General features: G+C 34.2%; 1 protein-coding gene across 5 annotated transcripts in view; it reads left to right on the forward strand.

The window, feature by feature from the left end:
• STK3 (serine/threonine kinase 3) overlaps positions 1–19,736 on the forward strand; it is a 468,999-nt gene that overhangs the window by 176,812 nt on the left and 272,451 nt on the right. The gene's annotated exons all lie outside the window — the stretch shown is intronic.

The following is a 19,736-nucleotide window of genomic DNA, read 5'->3' on the forward strand; positions in this document are numbered from 1 at the left end:
AAAGAAGATAAAATAGAGAAGATTTCAAATAAAGAATTAAAAGGTAAAAAAACTTATAAATACTAGTCACCAATATATTGAAGATTTGTATTTTCAGACTTCATCTTTTTTTTAATGTATAATTTCGAGGAAAGGAACTATTATATGCTCACTTTTGTTTTAAAGTAGAAAATTAGAAAGGCAACAGTCAGAAGTCTGTTAAAAACAAACAACTCATTTAAAAATGAGTAGTCCTGAAAAGTGGTATCATGTACTCATTTTTTCAGTCTGCTGGATTATAATTTAGGATACTGGATAAGAATTTGTAGTCAAGGATGTGTTCATATATTAATTCTACAGTTTACTACTTATGTAACCTGAAGCTAGTACCCTCTACTTATTTAGCTCCAGTTTCCTCACCTGTAAAATGGAGACATTAGAGTTGATTTTAGAGGTTTATTTCTCCTCTAAATCATAATTTTGCCCTGCTACTGTGAATAAATCCTAGTGATTTGTAATATATTTTCTTCAAGTGAGCAATTATTCTATCACTGATAAAATCATAGTGTAGAATATCAGAGATGAAAAGAATCTTAGAAGATATCTAGTAAATGAGAAAAAGGGAGGCTCAGAGAGTTCTAAGAACTCACTTTGGTGTGTAGAACTCAGTTCTCTTGATTGCCGTGCCACTGCTATTGCCATATGTGTCTTATTTCATGTATGTAGGCATAACGTGTGTATATGAAATTATTTTATTGTTAAAACATATCTATGTTGGAAAGAGAACAGGAATCCTGTGTTACAGAGGGGAACTTGCATTTATTGATAAAGCTACTGACAGCTGTTGAATCTGTAACTTTTGTTTACTACCATGGAGATTATCTTTGACTTCTGATGCTTAAGTGAATAATAACTACATCAGATCTCTAGAATTTGACTGCAAATGTGGGAACCTTGCAACCTTGTCTGCCTGCATGCATTCAGATTCTTATGCCATTTTGGTACTAGTAGAATACAAAGGAACATTTTATTTTTTTATAATGATTCAAAAAATCCTAACATGTCTAACTTTCATATTGATACAAAAATGATGATTTACATTGTGGTTCACATGTGAATTATTTGGTGGGAAATGCATATTTGCTTTGTAAAATTAATGTGACCTGACAATATTTAGGACCTACTTATTACAAACAAACCTTTAATATGTTTTAAATTATTATTATTATTATTTGCTTTTTGGAGGGCAGTTGGGGTTAAGTGACTTGCCCAAGGTCACACGGTTAGTTTTTGTGTTAAGTGTCTGAGGTCGGATTTGAACTCAGGTCCACCTGACTCCAGGGCAGGTCCTCTACTCACTGTGTCACCTAGCCACCCCTGTTTTAAATTATTTTAATACATTTACAGATCCCTTTACATTATGGAAATTAAGCAAAAATTCTCTCAAATTAAAAATTTTGTTCAGTCTTCTTGAAGTTATATAAAAAACAGCACTTCTTGAAAAATTTCTCATGTAATATTTCTTTAGTGAAGCAGAGAGATACACACAGAGTAAAGGTGAAAGGTTGGAGTAGAATATATTATGCTTTGACTGAAATAAAAAAGCAGGGGTAGCAATCCTGATCTCAGACAAACAAAAGCAAGAAATAGATCTAATTAAAAGAGATAAGGAAGAAAACTACAACCTACTAAAAGGTACCATAAACAATGAAGTAATATCAATATTGAACACATATGGACCAAGTGGTACAGCATTCAAATTCTTAGAGGAGAAGTTAAGTGAATTACAGGAAGAAATAGCAAAATTATACTAGGAGGGGACTTCAACCTCTCCCTCTCAAAACTAGATAAATCTAACCACAAAATAAACAAGAAAGAAGTTAAGGAAGTGAATAGGATTTTAGGAAAGTTAGATATGGTAGACCTTGGGAGAAAATTGAATGGGGGTAGAAAGGAATACACCTTTTTCTCAGTGGTACATGACACCTACACAAAAATTGACTATGTACTAGGGCATAAAAACCTCACAATCCAATGTGGAAAGGCAGATATAGTAAATGAATACTTTTTTGATCATGATGCAGTAAAAATTACATGTAATAAAGGGCCATGGAAAAATAGACTAAAGATTAATTGAAAACTAAATAAACTAATCCTAAGAATGAATGGGTCAAACTACAAATCACAGAAACAATCAACAGTATCATCCAAGAGAATGACAATAATGAGAAAACATACGAAAACTTATGGAATGCACCCAAAGCAGTTATAAGGGGAAATTTTATATCTTTAAATGCTTACATGAATATTGTAGAGAAAGAGGAGACCGAAGAATATTTCTCTACTGAATATTGAATAATTAGTTGAATATAAATAAGCTCTTGGGGTAGGATCCTGGAACCATTTTTAATATAGTGTCTATTAATTGATATGTCTATATTTGTATTTTTATCAAATGAGCCTGTATTGATGAATAGTTTTGAATCCAAGGTTAGAATCTTCAGCTGCCTGATTGACTTTTTTGCTTGATTGCCCTTTTGGCAGTTCATACCCAAGGTGAGTTCAGGTTTGGTTGTGGTTGTGGATGCTAGTAAAATTGGGATATTAATTAAGGGAATGGGGGTCAAGATAAGTTTGATTAGTAGTTAAAAGGGAGTGAGACTATTGTAAAAACTGCACTTTGTGATTGAAGATTAAAATTTCAGAGTTCTAGATCTTGGCAGTCAAGATAATTCTGAGAGATGGTTAAGAGAATGGTGTGACCATACTGCAGTAAGGGATAGGCAAGGTGTTAAAGATGTTGAAGAATTGTGTGATCGGTTTATTAGAAGGGCTTTATACATTAATAATGAACTCCCTGAGAATTATTGGGGGAAAGGATAACAATTAGTAATGTGCTAATGTCATTTAAAGAGCTGGGAAGGTGACATGGAAGTCAGTTGTTGATACTAAGAAAAATGGGGAGAGGGTGGTATAAATGAATTTCATAGAGTTTGATTGTGGAAATATATAGTAGTTAAACGCATATTTTATGCACCTTCTTCTTAGGTTGTGTTAGGGTGATATGATGAGGAATGTTCTCTAATGAAGAGGGTTAAAAGGCATGTAGTATCCTCATGAGAAAAGCAGATTTCATTTAAATTGAAGGATTGAAAGCAGTGTTGTTTAGCAAATTTGAGAATGTCATGGAGTTTGTTCATCATAGAGTGGGAACTTTATTGATTTAGTAGAATGCTGTAGGAGGCAGGTGAATCAGGATAGAGTGGGCCTGATGATGAATAGCACTTATAAATATAGAAATGAGGTTTTGGGAGGAGGTGGCATAGATGAACAGCTTTTAAGGAAGGCAAGAGATTGCATTACTGATATGGGGGAGATAGGTTGGTGAGACAGAATTTAAATGTTAGAGAATTTGCAGATTTAATATGCATCATTGTTTGAAATAGAAATTGGAATGTTATTTTAGAATGTGCCTGCATGAGATTTTACAAACCTTAGAGTATCTTCTTGTTCTTAATGGTGGAAGTAGGACTTTGGATTAGAGAGAACAATGATGGGTAGACCGCAGTGAAATGTTGTTATCCATGGTCTCTGTCCTGTAATGGTAAGAGTGGAGTTTATAAGCCTATAAGGCAATGAAAGGAGGGAGTATGGGATAGTGGAAAGAACACTGGCCTGGGAATTGGGAGATTTAGATTCTATTCTTGATTGCCACTTTCCAGTTCTGGCACTTTGGGCTTGTTATTTTGTCCCAGTGGATCTCATTTGATCATCTACAAAATGATGAGACTATATAGACTACATGACTTATAAAATGGGATACTTCCAGTGCTAAAATCTTACGATTGTAAGGTAAACATTAAATGGATGAGTTAAACATAATGTATTATAAAGAGTATGTTGAAAACATAAAGAATATGGATTTGGAGCAAAGAAAATATTGTGCTATCTTTTTCCCTTAATCTCTCTGTCATCCCAGATTTCTCATTTCTTTTCATGGTTATACCATCCTCCCAGTTATATAGGCTTCAAGTATCAGGCATCCTTGTTTAGTTCCCATACTTCCTACCCCAGCTCCTTCCCTGTCATCTAGTCAGTTACTCAAGGAACATTGATTAAGCACCTACTATATAGCTGTCAGTAAGTCAGTAAACATTCATTAAGTTTTTACTATGTGCCAAGCACTGTACTAAGTAACTGATGATACAAAGGAAGGTAGTCAAGGAGTTCATAGTCTAATGGAGAAGACAGTATACAAAACTATGTACAAACAAACTGTATATAGGTTAAACAGGAGCTACCTAAGTGAGGGAAGAATTAAGGGGTATGTCTCCTTGTAAAAGGTTGGACTTTAAGGAAGTCAAGAGGTGGAGATGAGGAGGGAACATTCTAGGCATTTAGAATGCCTGAGTCTCTGAGGAATACAAGGAGGCCAGTGTCACTGCATTGAAGAGTGCATGTTTGGGAACAAGGAGTAAAATGTCCCGTAGGGGGCTAGGTTATGAAAAACTTTAAATGCCAAACAGGATTTTATATTTTACCTTACAGACAATTTATTGAGTAGGAAAGTGACATGGTGAGACATGTGATTTTAGAAAAATCACTTTGATGGCTGAATAAAAGATGAACTGGAATGGAGACAAACTTGTGGCAGGGAGACCCACTAGTAGGCTCTTGTAATATTTCAAACATGAGGTAATAAGATCCTGTACCATAGTGGTAGCAGTATCAGAGGAAAGAAGAGAGCATATTTGAGAAATGTTGCAAAGATGAAATTGATGAGCCTTGGCAACAATTTAGATATGAGGGAAGAATGATAGTGAAGAATTGAGGATGACACCAAGGCTGTGAGCCTAAGGGACTGGGAGGATGGTGTTGCCCTTGATAATAAGAGGATAATAAGAAGGAAGTTCTTAAGGGAGAACAATAATGAGTTGTCATACTGACTTTAAGATGTTTATTAGATATCTAGTTTGAGATATCTTAAAGGCAATTGGAGATAAGAAATTGGAGGTCAGTAGAGAGGTTAGGGCAGGATAGGTAGAATTGAGAATCATGATAGCATAGAGATGGTAATAAAATCCATAGGAGCTGATGAGTTACCAAGTGAAGTGGTATAGAAGTATAAGAAAGAGGGCCTATGACAGAACCCAGAGGGACAACTATAGTTAGAAGATAAGGATTGGATGAGGATCCTGCACAGGAGATTGAGAAGGTACATGTGTGTAAGAGTAAAAGTGGCACATGATGGGGCTGAGATTTGTCAGGGCTCAGTCTTCTATTTGATAAGGGTACCAGGAGTTCAACAGAAGAGTAGAGTTGAACTGTTTTACAAAAGGGTCAAGATATGAGGAAAGAGTGGCCAGTGCAGGAGAGATGACCTGGGAAAGAACTGAGGCATAGAGGGATTGGAGGGTTTGTTAAGGGAAAGCAGAGGGAGAAGTGGAAAGATAATGGAATATGGTCAGATAAAGGGATTTTGGAATTTTTGAACACAAGTGGTACCTTTGTGGGTGATGGCAAGATCTGGGATATGGCATTTTGTGTATGACTGACATGGGGTAGAATAGCTCATGAAGAGTGAGTAGGTTCAGAACCTGAGTGGTTAGGATATTTAAGAGAGTCAGTACATATGTTGCAGTCCCCTAGTATGATGGCAGGAATTGGGGAGGAAAGAAAAACTGTGAGCCAGAAGTAGACTTTGGCTTAAATTTTTGTCATGAAAATATAGTAAAAACTTTGAATTTTTTTTTTTTAAGCAATTGGGGTTAAGTAACTTGCTCAAGGTTACACGGCCAGTTTTTTTTTTTTGTGTGTGGGTGTTAAGTATGTGAGGCCAGAACTGATCCCGCTTCCTTCCAACTCTGGGGCCGGTGCTCTTACTCACTGCGCCACCTAGCTGCCCCAACTTTGAATGTTTTTATTCAAATCTTTGTGAAATTTTACAGCTATGTATTAACATTAGTAAACTAATTATTTTGAACTGAAATGGCTTGTAGAAGTCATCTGGTCCAAATCCCTAATTTAACAGATAAGGAAAAGAGAGTTCCAGACATAAAATAATTTACTTACCCATAGTGAGTCAGTGACAGAATTGGAGCACAATCCTTTTTGACTCTAAATTAATATTCTTCCCACTATACTATATTAGGTCTTTCTAACTCATTTATTCATCCATTTTTTTGCACTCGGTGTTACTGGATGCTTATGTCAAATACTATTATCTTTAGCTTTATGATTATGTTAGAATATTTGAATATTCAGTACCTTGTATGACCTTTTCCAACCAATATACCATAGACATCTTTGCTGCTGCTGCAAATATCTAAGAAGTTTAATGTGTTTTACTTGAAAAGTAATGTTATATGTATATACATGTAACATATATATATATATATATGTATGGATATATGTTGGAAGTGATCTGATCCACTTATAACTTTTGGAAGTGCCTTACATTTTGATGCTCATGTACTAGTGTTAATGTTCCCCCTTTATTCGTAGCTATAAAGAGATTTTGAAAGCATTTGCCTTTGTGTCTGATAAGCATTAGGATTCCATTTTGGAATTTTGCTTTGTGGTTATTAGACAGCTTTTGAAATTCCAATCAAACTTTATCTTCCTTATTTAAATAAAAAACATGTATTTTTTCTTTTTCTGATTATAATTCTTTTTCTAACAGTTTAATTTTTAGCATTAATGATGTTTGTGTTATCTGTTAACTTTTTCAAACAACCTTGTTACTTTACAATTTAATGCTGAATTTCTTATCTGAAAGGCCAAGCTTATTGTTAATAACTTATTAACACTGGAAAATTTTATTTTTTTTCTGAAGTGAAGGATCTAAATCTAAGAAGGGTAACTTAGTCTGTGATGTTACAATGATCAAATATGGTATTAAATAAAGACATAAGGCCAAAAGAATCATTCTTTTTCAGGTACAATTCCAATAGAAAGAATGGTACTACTTTGATATTCTTTAAGTTTTATTTCACTGGATAGTAGTTTTATTCCACAGAGTAGTTTCTTATCACTTATTTCATGTTTTTATTTTGGACTTGAAATAACATTTTAAGGGGTCTTATTACATTAATCTTCTACTGCTAACTCATTCTGTTCACTGTAGCCACATTAATCTTCTTATAGCATTATTTTGGTCATATTATAAGCTGCTTAAAACCTTTAAATTGCCCTCAACTGCCTACAGAATAAGGTTCAAACATCTTAGCCTGGCATTCCATTGTTCTACAATTTGGCCACTGCTTTTCTAGCTTCATTACCCACCATTCCCTTAACATAAACTCTGCTGTATTCAAAGTAGTGTATTGGTTATCCTTGGAATATACCTCTTACATACCTGACTCAGCTTTTGTTCTTTCAGTTCCTTCTGTCTTGAATGCCTTTCCACACATCACTCAAGGTACAGATCAAATGCTGTCACTTTGTGAATCCTTCTATATGTTTTAATGATTTGTTCCTCCAAGGAACTCATGTGGCACTTAATCATACCAGTGCCTTGAGTTATTATTTGTGAACATTCTTATCTCTTCTTCTAGATTGTAAAGACAAGGACCTATATTAAACGTTGTTTTTATCTGTGAGAGTACTACTTTTGTTGTAGCTCTGTCTACTGTTGGCTGCTGATGAAACCTTACAACTAGAATCACATGCTCAGACGAAAGTATGCCCAAATTAGCTTTTTATCAATTCCCATTGTTGGCTTTCCCTCTAATAATTTAGCCAGCTTTGGGACAAAAACTGAATCCATACCTTTCCCACGCAACTACATACAAACCAGTAGACTTTCATCATTGAACCATGGGTTAGTGAGGACATAAAGATATGTGAATTGTTTTGGTCAATATGTGTGTTATTTTCCTGGCTCTGCATGCTTTAACTTTTTGTTCTTTGTAGTTAGTCTTTCTATACTTCTCTGTATGCTTTCTTGTGGCTATTGTTTCTTTGTTATAGCACAATAATATTCCATTATGATCACACATTGTTTAGCTATTTTCCAATCCATGGATATCTACTTTGTTTCCAGTTCTTTGTTATCACAAAGTACCACAGAAAGTATTTTGATATATATGTATGGAGCCCCTTTTTTTTAGTGACCCCCTTGGTATATTTGCTTGTATATGGTGCTCTGTCCATTTAAGATAAATAGTGCAGTCTATTAATGAAAGAGAGAGAAAAAGTTTTCATGTAAGAGAAGAGATTTATATTAATTGTCAAAAGATGTTTATATTGTCAAAGGATGTAAGATACTGTCACTGCTATGAATTTAATAGGAGTAGGAGTAGGAAGAGAACTTAAAATATAATTACTAATATATGTGTGTGAAGAAATGGCTTTTAAATTGATTTTGGACAGTATTGGAGTGAACAAAAAGATCAGTTGTGTAAAATATAAAGACTCAGATCTCTTTGTGAATGATAAATAATTATACCTAACTTGTATGGGAAAAATTTTATGTTGTAAAAATAGAAAAAAAATTATTGAAAAATTGAGTGCAAAAAAATTTTCAAGGTACCAAAGAGATGGATGATCATTTTAAGGCCTTTAATATTGAAAGTATTAAAGTACCTCATTCATTTGCATCTACAGGACTAGGGGTGAGATGACTCAGGTTCAGGTTGTAGCTCTGCTACATTCTAGCTAGATGAAGCCTCAGTTTCCACAATTACAAAATTGAAATTAAAAAATTCTTATATTACCTCTCCATAAGATAAGCAGAATGCTTTGTAAGGCATTATATAAATGTGAGCTCTTATTTTGAGCTATGATTAATGTTGTCTTCTAAACCAAACTAGAATATGCTTTCTTTTTAATTCCATGTATCGTAAACCTATAAAACCTTCAACTCAACTCACTTCCTTTGTGAAACCTGAAATGAAAACCATCATTTCAATGATCAACAATGATGTTTAGATAATTGAATCCCCTCAGTCTATGAGATTGTGCTTCAGTGCCAAGTCTGTGATTTAAAAAAAGAAAAAGAAGCAAAACTCATTCATTTCATCCTTTTATCTTGGTGACTGAAATATACTCTTACCAGAATATTCTTTTTCTTTTCTTTTTCCTAGTTATTTTCTCCCACAGCTCTCCAGAGGTCTTCATGTGCATAGATCTTTAGTTAATTTAAGTAGTTCTTGTATATGTAAAACCTGAATATGTATTTGCTTTTCAACTAAGAAAAGATAAGAGATCTTTTTATGAAATTTTGGATTTAGATTGGAGGCCCAGAAGTCATCTTATTATTTTTGGAGTTTTCTTATTCTCTAGATTAATATTTAAAGAGATTACTTGTATTTCTGCCTTCTCATTAAAAAAAAAAGCATTTTATCTTAAGATAACCTGAGACACTGCTGAAGAAAACCTTTCCCATAGCAGTGGTCCTCAGGGAATCCATTCTGTCATTCTGTATCAATCACCCCTAGTGTCAGCTTCATCTTAGCAGGAGCCCCTAGCTATAAAATCAATTTACATAGATTCCAATAGCTACTAACTAGTAAATGGAGGGAGAATAGTGAAACAAATAATTTTATAACCAATACAGAACTTGACTTCAATTTCAGGGAAAATTCTAGAACAGATTATGAAAGAGTTGGTTGGTAAACATTTTACTTGGAAGCAGTGATTACAAAGAGGCAGTATGTCTTCATCAAGTACAAATTATGTCAGATTAACCTAATTTCTTTCTTTTTTTTGACAGGATTAGTATAGTAGATGTGGAGAATGGAGTGGCTATAGTTTACTAGATTTTAGAAAAGTTTTTTTAAAAAGTGTCTCACACTATTCTTGTGGAGAAGAAAGATACATGTGGGTTAGATGATACCATCAGATGGATTTGGAATTGTTTGGATTGCTGAACTCATAATTTTTAGTAAATCAGTGTCACCATGGTAGAGGGTATTCATTGTAATACCTTAGGGATCTGTACTTGGTCCTATGCTGTTTAACCGTTTTATCATTGGCTTGGATAGAAGCATAGATAGTATGTTCATAAAATTTTCAGGTGACATAAAACTCCTAGGGAAAACTAATACAGTGGATGATAAATTAAGGATCCAAAGGGATCTTTTCAGCTAGAGCATCATTATCTTTAATAAGATAAAATTCAATAGAAATAAATTCAGTCTTATATTTGGATATAGAATTCATCCTGAGAAGTGCAAAGTGAAGTAGGAGCATGGTTAGATAACAGTTACTCTGAAACAGATCTGGGACTTTTAGTGAAATGCAGGCTCTTTGATCAAGTCAGAGTCAGTATTTATTAAGTGCATGCTAAGTTCTAAGAGTTGGAGATAATGAAGAAAAATTAAAATCATCCCTTTACTCTAGAAGCTTATATTCTAATGGGGAAAATGTGTATGTGTGTGTGTGTGTACATATTATACATATATATACCATATATATATATTACACACACACACATTTATGTATATACAAGGTACACACAAAGTAGTTATAAGGTAACATCAGAAAAGAAGACACTAGCGGCTGCGGGGATCAAGAATAGCCTCTTGGAAAGTGGCAATTGAACTGAGTCTTGAAGGAAGCCAGAAGTTCCAAGGGGCAGAGGTGAGAAGTGAGAGTAAACTCTGATATCTATGTTTTGACCTTCCTTGTATATAAAGAATATTACATATTGTAGTTAATTAGGGCGAATGTCACCTTCTACAGGAAATCTTCCCTAGTCACCTTCACTGCTAGTTCCTCCTAAGATTAGGTTTCATTTATACTACATGTATCTTGTATGTACATAGTGAATTACATGCTGTATCCTCCATAGGAATGTGAGCTCCTTGAAAACAGGGACCATTTTTCCCCCCTTTTTTATTCCTAGAACTTATCACAGTGCCTGGCACATAGGAAGCACTTAATATTTGTTGATTGATTATGTTTTTCTTACCCTAGTTACTAGATTGTGATTTCCTTTAATATAAGGTTGCACAGTTGTTTTGTCTTTGAATCTTGAACATCTTGCATATAGTAGGTGCTTATTTGGTATTTATAAAATTAAATTGATCTAAAGATAAGACATCTTCATTGAGCATAATTGGAAACTTAAAAATTCCCGCATTAAACAAGTTATAAAATAAGCAGAGAAAACAGTTCATTTTTACAAGTTTATCAGGATTACTATCTAAAAGAAACTCATTTACTCTTTTAATGTGTCCCTTAGCATTATATTTCCCTACCATTTGGACTTAATATCACCCTATGTATAAATTGTCTCTCAAAGGAAGAAAAAGATACCTATGGTTAACTATCATTGGAATGGTTATTTGAAACCTGTAATCACACAGTTCTTTCAGATTCTTATCATATTACCAAAATTTTATCAGAAACAGATGTCAGCAGCACAATTTCATTAGAATTATTGAACTTTTCTTTCACTTTCATAACAAATTAAGAATTGCTTAGTTGATGCATCTGATAAAAGTTATAACGTCAGGAGCCTTCAGGCAAAGTTGTAGGGTGTTATAATTTAAACCATCACAGGACACAAATCAAATATTTTGGAAAATCAATTTATTATTCTCATTTATTTTGATCATCTTTATCTTCAACAAGCAAATGTCAAGTTTATTTTGAAAAATTAAAGCAACTAAATATCTAGTGAATATAATACAAGAATTTAGAAGAGTGTAAAAAAGCTGAGGAAATTAAAAAAGGCCTCTAATAACATGTAAATGAATCTGATGCATGTTTGACACATTTTTGAAGGTGCCTAACTCAGAAGGCAAGTGAGTAAGAGAATGATTAAAGATCAGGTGAACTTTCAAATAATATCCTTTTTTTCAGTATGGTTTTAGTGAAAATGGTACTGACTTTGGAATAAGAAAATCTGACTTCAGATTGTGTCCCTGATCCTTACTAAATGTTTGAATTTAGCCAAACTACTTGACCTTTCATTACATCATTTTTATAATGATGTGCTTGCCTAGAGTCACACATCTCTAAAGTATTTGAGACAGGATATGAACTCAAACCTTCATACTCTTAACTTAATATGCTATCTGTGGCACTGCCTAGTTACTTCTGATTTATAGAGTATCCACAAAAAGGATGCAGAACTAGACAGAGACTTAACAATGACATCTCAAATAACGAATGGATTAAAGAACAAATTGTAGAAAAATGAATAACTGAAAGAGAAAAAAATAATGAGATTATTTACCAATTTCTGAGATGTAAGTGAAGCAGCTCTCAGAGGAAAGATCATATCTCTGAGAACATACCTGAACAAAATAGGAAGAGAGATGATTAATAAACTTAATATTCAACTAAAAATTAGAAAATCTGTGAATAAACAAGGCAAAAATAAGCACAGGAAGAGGAAATTGTGTAATTAGGTACACTGACAATCAAAAAGACTATAGAAATAAGAAAGAAAACTAAAAAACTTGTTCTTCAAAGAGTCTAGAATAACCAACAAACTCTTAGCCAATCTGATTAAGGGAGCAAAATCAGATTACCAAAATAAAAATTGAAGAAGATGAAATCACAACAGTTAGATAAGAAATAAAGAGCTATTAAAACTCATTACAAATGGGATATGCCAGGAGAATTGAGTATTTAAAAGAAATGGAGTTAACACTATAGTATAAGAAATAATACCCATATTAACAGGAAATTAAGTAGAAACCTTACATTATTCAATTTCAGACAAAGAAATTTACCCAATTATAAGAAAGTCACCAAAGAAAAAACCCTGCCTCAGATGGATTTACAAGTAAATTCTGTTAAGTTCTTAAAGAACAATAAATACTTATCCTATTAAAATTGTTCCCAGAAATTGAAAAAGGAAAAAATTCCATAGAATATTTTTTATCAGATAAATATAGCTAATACATAAATCAAGTGTAACAGCAAGCACCCCAGCATCCCCAGAGTGGCTGCCAACAGAGGTTCCTAGATCTGCTTTTCTAAAGGAAAATAACTCAAAATTGGTTAACAATCTTACTTTGATCAAACATATGTCATTTACCTAGTACAGGGGGAAAAAGTCAGCACCCCAGACTTCAGAGAATACAGAGGTTACAAGCAGACAACAAATACAGAGAAATATATCAGGAGACAGGCCTCCAACAGTCTGATCATTACATCCATACCTAGTTACAGTTACCAGAGAGGGAAGCACCAACATCTGGGTTTTTGAAGCCCGGGTGGGTTTGACAGCTGCTCAGAGTCTCATTTGGTGAAATCACATAATTCTTCTCAAAGTGAGCCCCAAAACAAAATCTTGCATCAGGGTATATATATAAAGTATTGAGGTGTGGGCATTCCTGAAAAACCAAGCCTCCAGCCACACACTTCAGGTGACCACATTCAGCCTATTAGGGGGTAGAGTATATTTTCAAATCAAGGAAGTTTCTTAGAGTCCTTTAAGCCTAGCCAAGGGGCAGGGAAGATCTTAAATTCCCATTCCCATAACATCAGGGAAGGACAAAGCAAAGTAAACAGTAAACCAATACTATTAATATTTTTAAAAAATTTTGAATGAATTCCTGGTAAAACAACTACAGCAATATGCTCAAAACATTATTCGTTAGGGTCATATTGGATTTATATGCAAGCGATGAAAGATGGTTCAGAATTAAAAATATGATTTACATAATAACTGATCATTAAAAACAACCACATAATTATGTCTCATAGTTATATCAATAGTTGTAGGAAAAACCTTTGACAAAGTATAGCTCTCTTTTATGCTAAAGACCTTGTAAAGCTAAGGCAACATGATAAAAATATTTAAAACTGAAAGCTAGCATCATATTCAATGGATAAATACTAGAACCTTAATAAATAGAGGAGTAAAATAGGGATGCTCCCTTTCTCAGCTGTTACTTGACAACTCTGTAAACCCTGTTGATTGCCTTAAAATTAGAAAATTAAAGACAGGAACATAGGCAGGAATGAGATAAAACTGCCCGTCTTTCTTGGTGACATGATTTATACAGAAAATCCTAGAGAATCAGCAGAGAAACTAAAGGAGAGAATTAATAATTTTTGTAAAGTGACAGAATATACAATACAACCCATAAAAATCAATAGCATTCATATATCATACAATAAAATCCAGAGGGCATAATAGAAAGGGAAGTCCCATTCAAAATAACTACAAAAAATAAAACATGTCTATATAAAATTGACCAAACAATACTTTAGGCCTGTATAAATATGACTTCTAAATGCTAATCAAAGAAATAGAGAATGACTTAAATAATTAGAAAAATTTTCAGTGCTCATGCCTCGACCATACCAATATAATAAATGTTGCTACTTCTTAAATTAACTTTTACCTTTAGTGCTATACCAATAAAACTATCAAAAGATACTTTATAGAGCTGGAAATAACAACAGGCTTCATTTGTAGGAGCGAGATCTACAAGCAAGATCTATTTCTCATGGGAAATAATGAAAAAAAAAAGTAGGAACAAAGAGGGAATAGAAATTCTAGGCTTCAGTTTATATTATGGATTAGTAATCACCAAAACCTATAGGTGGTACTAGTTAAAATGTAGAAAAATAGATTATTGGAGCAGCTATATAAAGATGCATCAGGAACAGCTGAAATTAATAACCTGGTGTTTGATAAAGTGAAGTACATAAATTATTTGTAGAAGAGCTCCTTTTATGATATGAACAAGTAGGAGAACTGGAAAGGAGTTTGTCAGAAGTTTGGTTTAGGTCAACCACAATAAATTAAAAATGTATATGCAATATGAATATAAAGGGACATAGCTTTGGTTAGTAGGGGAATCCTTAAGCAGAGAAGGGGTAGAGGCAATCACAAAAGAGAAAGTAATTTTTGTTGCATATAACTGAAAAGCTTTTGTACATATAAAATTAACTATCTAGGATAATAAGGAAAACTATTTATAATATTAACTATCTCTGATAATGATTTGAGGAATTAACACAATGAGATCAATTGACTGAAATACTTTTTCTAGTTATTCATTAAATTTATTTATTGTTTTGTTTTGTTCTTGTCAGGTGAGTCTCATTCCTACTTTTTTGATAGCTTTGGAAAAGTGTGCATTAATTTAAAATTATGGCCTAGTTTAAAGAATGCTTGGATAATAATTATGGCATAGAGTAAATAGTACCAAGATGAGACCTAATCTTTCCTTTGCCATTAGCTACTCTGATTTCTTGTTAAGACTTGGATGATGATGCATCCTGTTCCCCCTTTTGTAGCTTTTGGTCCCCTTCTCTCATGCAGCTTTGGTTTCTCTCTCTTTATAGATTCTTTCCTATTTACCTTCAAACAGGTGGTTCCCCATCTGTGGATTAGATTGATTAGCTTCTAATCAATTTGTGTGTGTTTGTGTACATATATGTGTGTATGTTTACTTTATATGTATCTTGTATAATGTATAAGATATCTTTTTTTAATTTATTTTTTTTTAGTTTTCATCTTTCATTTTCACAAAATTTTGAGTTCATGCAAGATATCTTATTCATTGGAATGTAATATTCTTGAGGGAAGGTTTTTGTGTTTTTCTTTATGTGTTCTCAATCAATCAGTCAACAAACGTTAAGTGCCTACTATGTGTCAGCCACTGATCTAAGTGCTGGGGATACAAAAAGAGGCAAATGATAGTACCTGCACTTAAGGACCTTATAATTCAATGGGGGAGACAGTATGATAACAAATATGTAGGAACCAAGCTACATACAAGATAAATAGGAAATAACAGAGGGAAGATACTAGAATTAAGAGGGTTTGGAGAGGGCTTCCAGTAAAAGAAGGGATCTTAGTTGCTATTTAAAGGAAGCCAGGGAGGTCAGTAATCAGAGTAGAGGAGGGAGAATGTTCCAGCCATGGGAGATAAGATGCCTGTAGCTGAGAGATGGAGTGTTTTGTTTGTTGAACAGCCAGGAAGCCAGTGTCACTGTATCAAAGAGTATGTGTTTGTTAGGAAGGTATATGAAGACTGGAAAGATAAGAGGGGGATAGATTATGAAAGACTTTGAATGCCAGGCAAAACCATTTGTACTTACTTCTGGAGGCAATAGGAAAACCCTGATTTTATTGAGTAGGGGATGACGTGATTGAATTTGCATTGTAAGAAAATCACTTTAATAATGCATATCTAAAAATGAAAAATGCACATTTAAGAAAATTAGTGGCTGAATGGAAGATATATTGGAATGAGGCAGACCCACCAGCAAGCTATTGTAATAGTCCAGTTGTGAGGTGTTGAGTGCCTGTATAAAAGTGGTAGTAGTTTTAGAGGAGAGAAGGGGGCTTATTTTGAGACATATTACAAATATGAAATTGACAGGCCTTGGCAACAGATTGAAAATGGGAGGTGAGAGATAGTGAGGAGTCAGGGATAATACCTAGGTTATAAGCCTGAAGAATTGGGAGGATAGTGTAGCCCTTTATAGTAATAGGGAAGATAGGAATTGGAGGGGGGTTTATGGGGAAAGATAGTGAGTTCCATTTTGTACTTACTGAGTTTAAAGCTGTCTCCTGCATATCAAAGTTTGAGATGTCTGAAAGGCGGTTGGAGATATGAAATTGGAGATTAGCAGAGAGTTTGGGGCAGGATAGGTAGATTTGAGTATCATCAGCATAAAGATAGTAATGAAATCTATGGGAGCTGATTGGATCACCAAGTTAAGTAGTGTAGAGGGAGAACAGAAGAGGGCTCAGGGTAGAACCCTGAGGGACATCTATGGCTAGAGGGTATTTTCTGGAAGAGTATCCAGCAGAGATGGAAAAGGAGGAGTCAGGTCAGGGGAAAACCAGGAACAAGTATTTCCCAAAAACCTAGACAGAAGAGAGTATCATGGAAGAAAGTGATCAACAGTGTCAGAGGCTACAGAGAGATCAAGAACTGAGAAAATCCAGTGGGATTTGACAACTAAGAGACCATTAGTAATTTTGGAGAGAGTTGTTTTGGTGTCATGATAAAGTTGGAATTTGGATTTTAAGGGATTAAGAAAAGTGAGCAGAACGTGGAGGCACCTATTGTAGAGGGCCTTTTTCAGAAGTTTAGCTACAAAGGGCAGAAGATATATTAGCTGATAGCAGGGATAAGAAGGATCAAGTTGGGATTTGTAGGCAGCAGGGAATGAGCCAGTAGACAGGAAGAGATTACAAATAAGTGAAAGAATGGACATTGATAGAGGGGGGAATTTCTTGGAGGAGATGGGTTGGAACTGGATCACTTGAATAACTATATGGGTTAGTCTTGGTAAGGAGTAAGGCCACTACTTCATCATGTGACACAGGGGTGAAGGAGGAGATAGTGGCAGAAGGTATCTGATAGGAAATGAGGAAGAGGGGAGGAGAGGAAGCTCATGGTGAATAGTCTCATTTTTTTCTGTAACATATGAGGCAAGATTCTCAGTTGAGAGAGTAGGGGGAGGGGGAGTCACGGGAAGTTTGAGGAGGGATTAAAGAGTTTAGAATAGCAGCTGTGAAGAGTGGGATAGTGAGTTGATGAGGAAGTATTGTCTAGCAGCAGTGAAGGCTCAATTGAGCTTGTGTAACTTAAATTTGCAGTGGCCTCAATCAGAATGCTTAGCACAATGTGTGATGTATATTAAATGCTTAATGTATGCTTGTTGGTTGATTCCTGTCCATATTTATTGAAATGTCTATGTATGCCTTATGTTTCTATTTTTTTTTACTCTCTTGCCCATATTTCTGTCACCACCACTCTACTGAAACTAATTTTTTGAGAATTACTAATAATTTTTTAATCGTTAAACTCAATGATCTTTTTCCCATCCTTATCCTTGGTCACTCTATAGTAGTTGTTACTGTTGACCAGCCCTTCCTGGATATTCTTTCTCCCATTGATTTCTGAGATTCTACTCACTCTAGGTTGTCCTACATCACTAACTGTACCTTTTTCTGTCTATTTTAGTGGCTACTTCTTCTCTTCTCACTCAGATGGTTTCTAAATCTATATTCCAGTTCTGATTGATCAGCTAGGCTCTGGGCTTATAGCTCTAGCTTCCTGACTAGATTCTTAACCTAGATAAGATATGTTACTACCTTAAATTCAGCAAGTTTCAGATCAAGCTTATTATATTTTCCCCCAATCTTGTTTCTTTTATTGATTTCATTATTTTTAACCCTTCATACAGCTTTCCATATTTGAAGCATTAGAGCTATTTTTTATTTTTTCCTTCCCTTCATTTTTTCTAATCAGTCAATTACAAATATTATTTTTGCTTTCACAGCATCTTTCTCAGCTATACCTATCCTTTAGTCTCAGAGCCATAACCCTTCCCCACTCCTGAAGTATTGCAATATCATCATGTTATATCTTCTTCCTTGTATTCTTTTTCAATCCAGCAATCAGTCAGTACTTTCAATCCGCTCTCTACACTTCTGTTGAACTAGTCTATTTTTATGCTTAGGTATAGTGATGTCTCTCTTCTAATACTTGAGTAAATCTTCCTGTTTTCTCCTGAATAATGTTTTCTTGCTTTCTCTTGTTATTCAAGGCCTTTCACATTCTTGTCATAATCTTAGAGTTTTCCAGCTATAGTTCATATATATACACCTCTTTAGAGGCAAGTAGGTAGTATAGTAGATTGAGCTCTGATCCTGAAGTCAGAATGACTTTAGTTCAGAGCTGGCCTCAGTCATGCTTTGTGACCCTGGGCAAGTCACTTAACCTCTGTATGCCTCAGTTTCCTCACTGTAGAATGGAATCACAATAGCACCTATCTCACAGATTTGTTACAAGAATTAAATGAAATGATATTTTAAAAATGCTTACCATAGTACTGGCACATTGTAGGTACTTAATAAATGCTTGTTTCTTCTCTTCCTTTCTCTCTTCCCATGGTCTACATTCCAGTAAAACTAGACTACTTGCTACTCCCTATGCATGCTTTCTCAATCTGAGTGCCTTTCCTTGAACTTTCCTCTGTATCAGAAATGACCTTTTTCTACCCATTCCTCTAGCTGCTTTTTACTTCTCCTTTAAAGACATTCAAAATGTTGCCTGCTTTATAAAATGTTCCCTGATCTCCCCTTTGGTAATGATATTTTCTCAGCAGACCAAAAAAAAATTGGGGGAGGAGTATCTTTTATATCCTTAACAATACCGTTTTATACCATCAATATTTATGTAGGTGCTGTATCTTCTCATGTAGATTGCGAGTTCCATAAGGTAGAGACTCCATCTAACCTAAATTTCCTGTTAAACTCAATACTTACCAGTATTTTGCACACAGTAAATAATAGTTATAATTCACTTTTTAATAGTACTTTAAGGCTTTACAAAGTTCTTTCCTGACAACAACTCTGTTAGACATTGAAAGTATTATCATCCTCATTTTAGTGGTGAGGAAATTTTGTGTCTTATGTTAAATGACTTACTTAAAGTTATACAACTAGTAAATGTTGGCTTCAGTACTAATAAACATGAATTTAATTAAATTCTTGCATTGGCATAAAACCAGACATTATTTTTATCGGCTGCCAAGAAATGGTTAGTTGTATGTTCTGCTATGTGAGGCATGTTAAAAGGTATGAGAACATATAAATATAGTTCTCAGTTCCTAGAAAGTAACTATTTGAGACCTAGCTCTGTCAAGTAATAATGTATGAATGAGGTGTTAAGGCAAACATATTAAGCCAATACAAAATTTAGTTAGAAAGTGAGATTTACGTATTGCATATACATAAATGGTAGAGGAAAAATTGAGACCTAAAACGAACCAGCTTTTTATTTTGTTAATCCCTGAAGAATGAAATAGGGGAGACA

This window comes from Petaurus breviceps, unplaced genomic scaffold (assembly GCF_028583685.1).
Source record: "Petaurus breviceps papuanus isolate PSGF00001 unplaced genomic scaffold, PetGlider_PUasm1.0 98, whole genome shotgun sequence".
Classification (NCBI taxonomy): domain Eukaryota; kingdom Metazoa; phylum Chordata; class Mammalia; order Diprotodontia; family Petauridae; genus Petaurus; species Petaurus breviceps.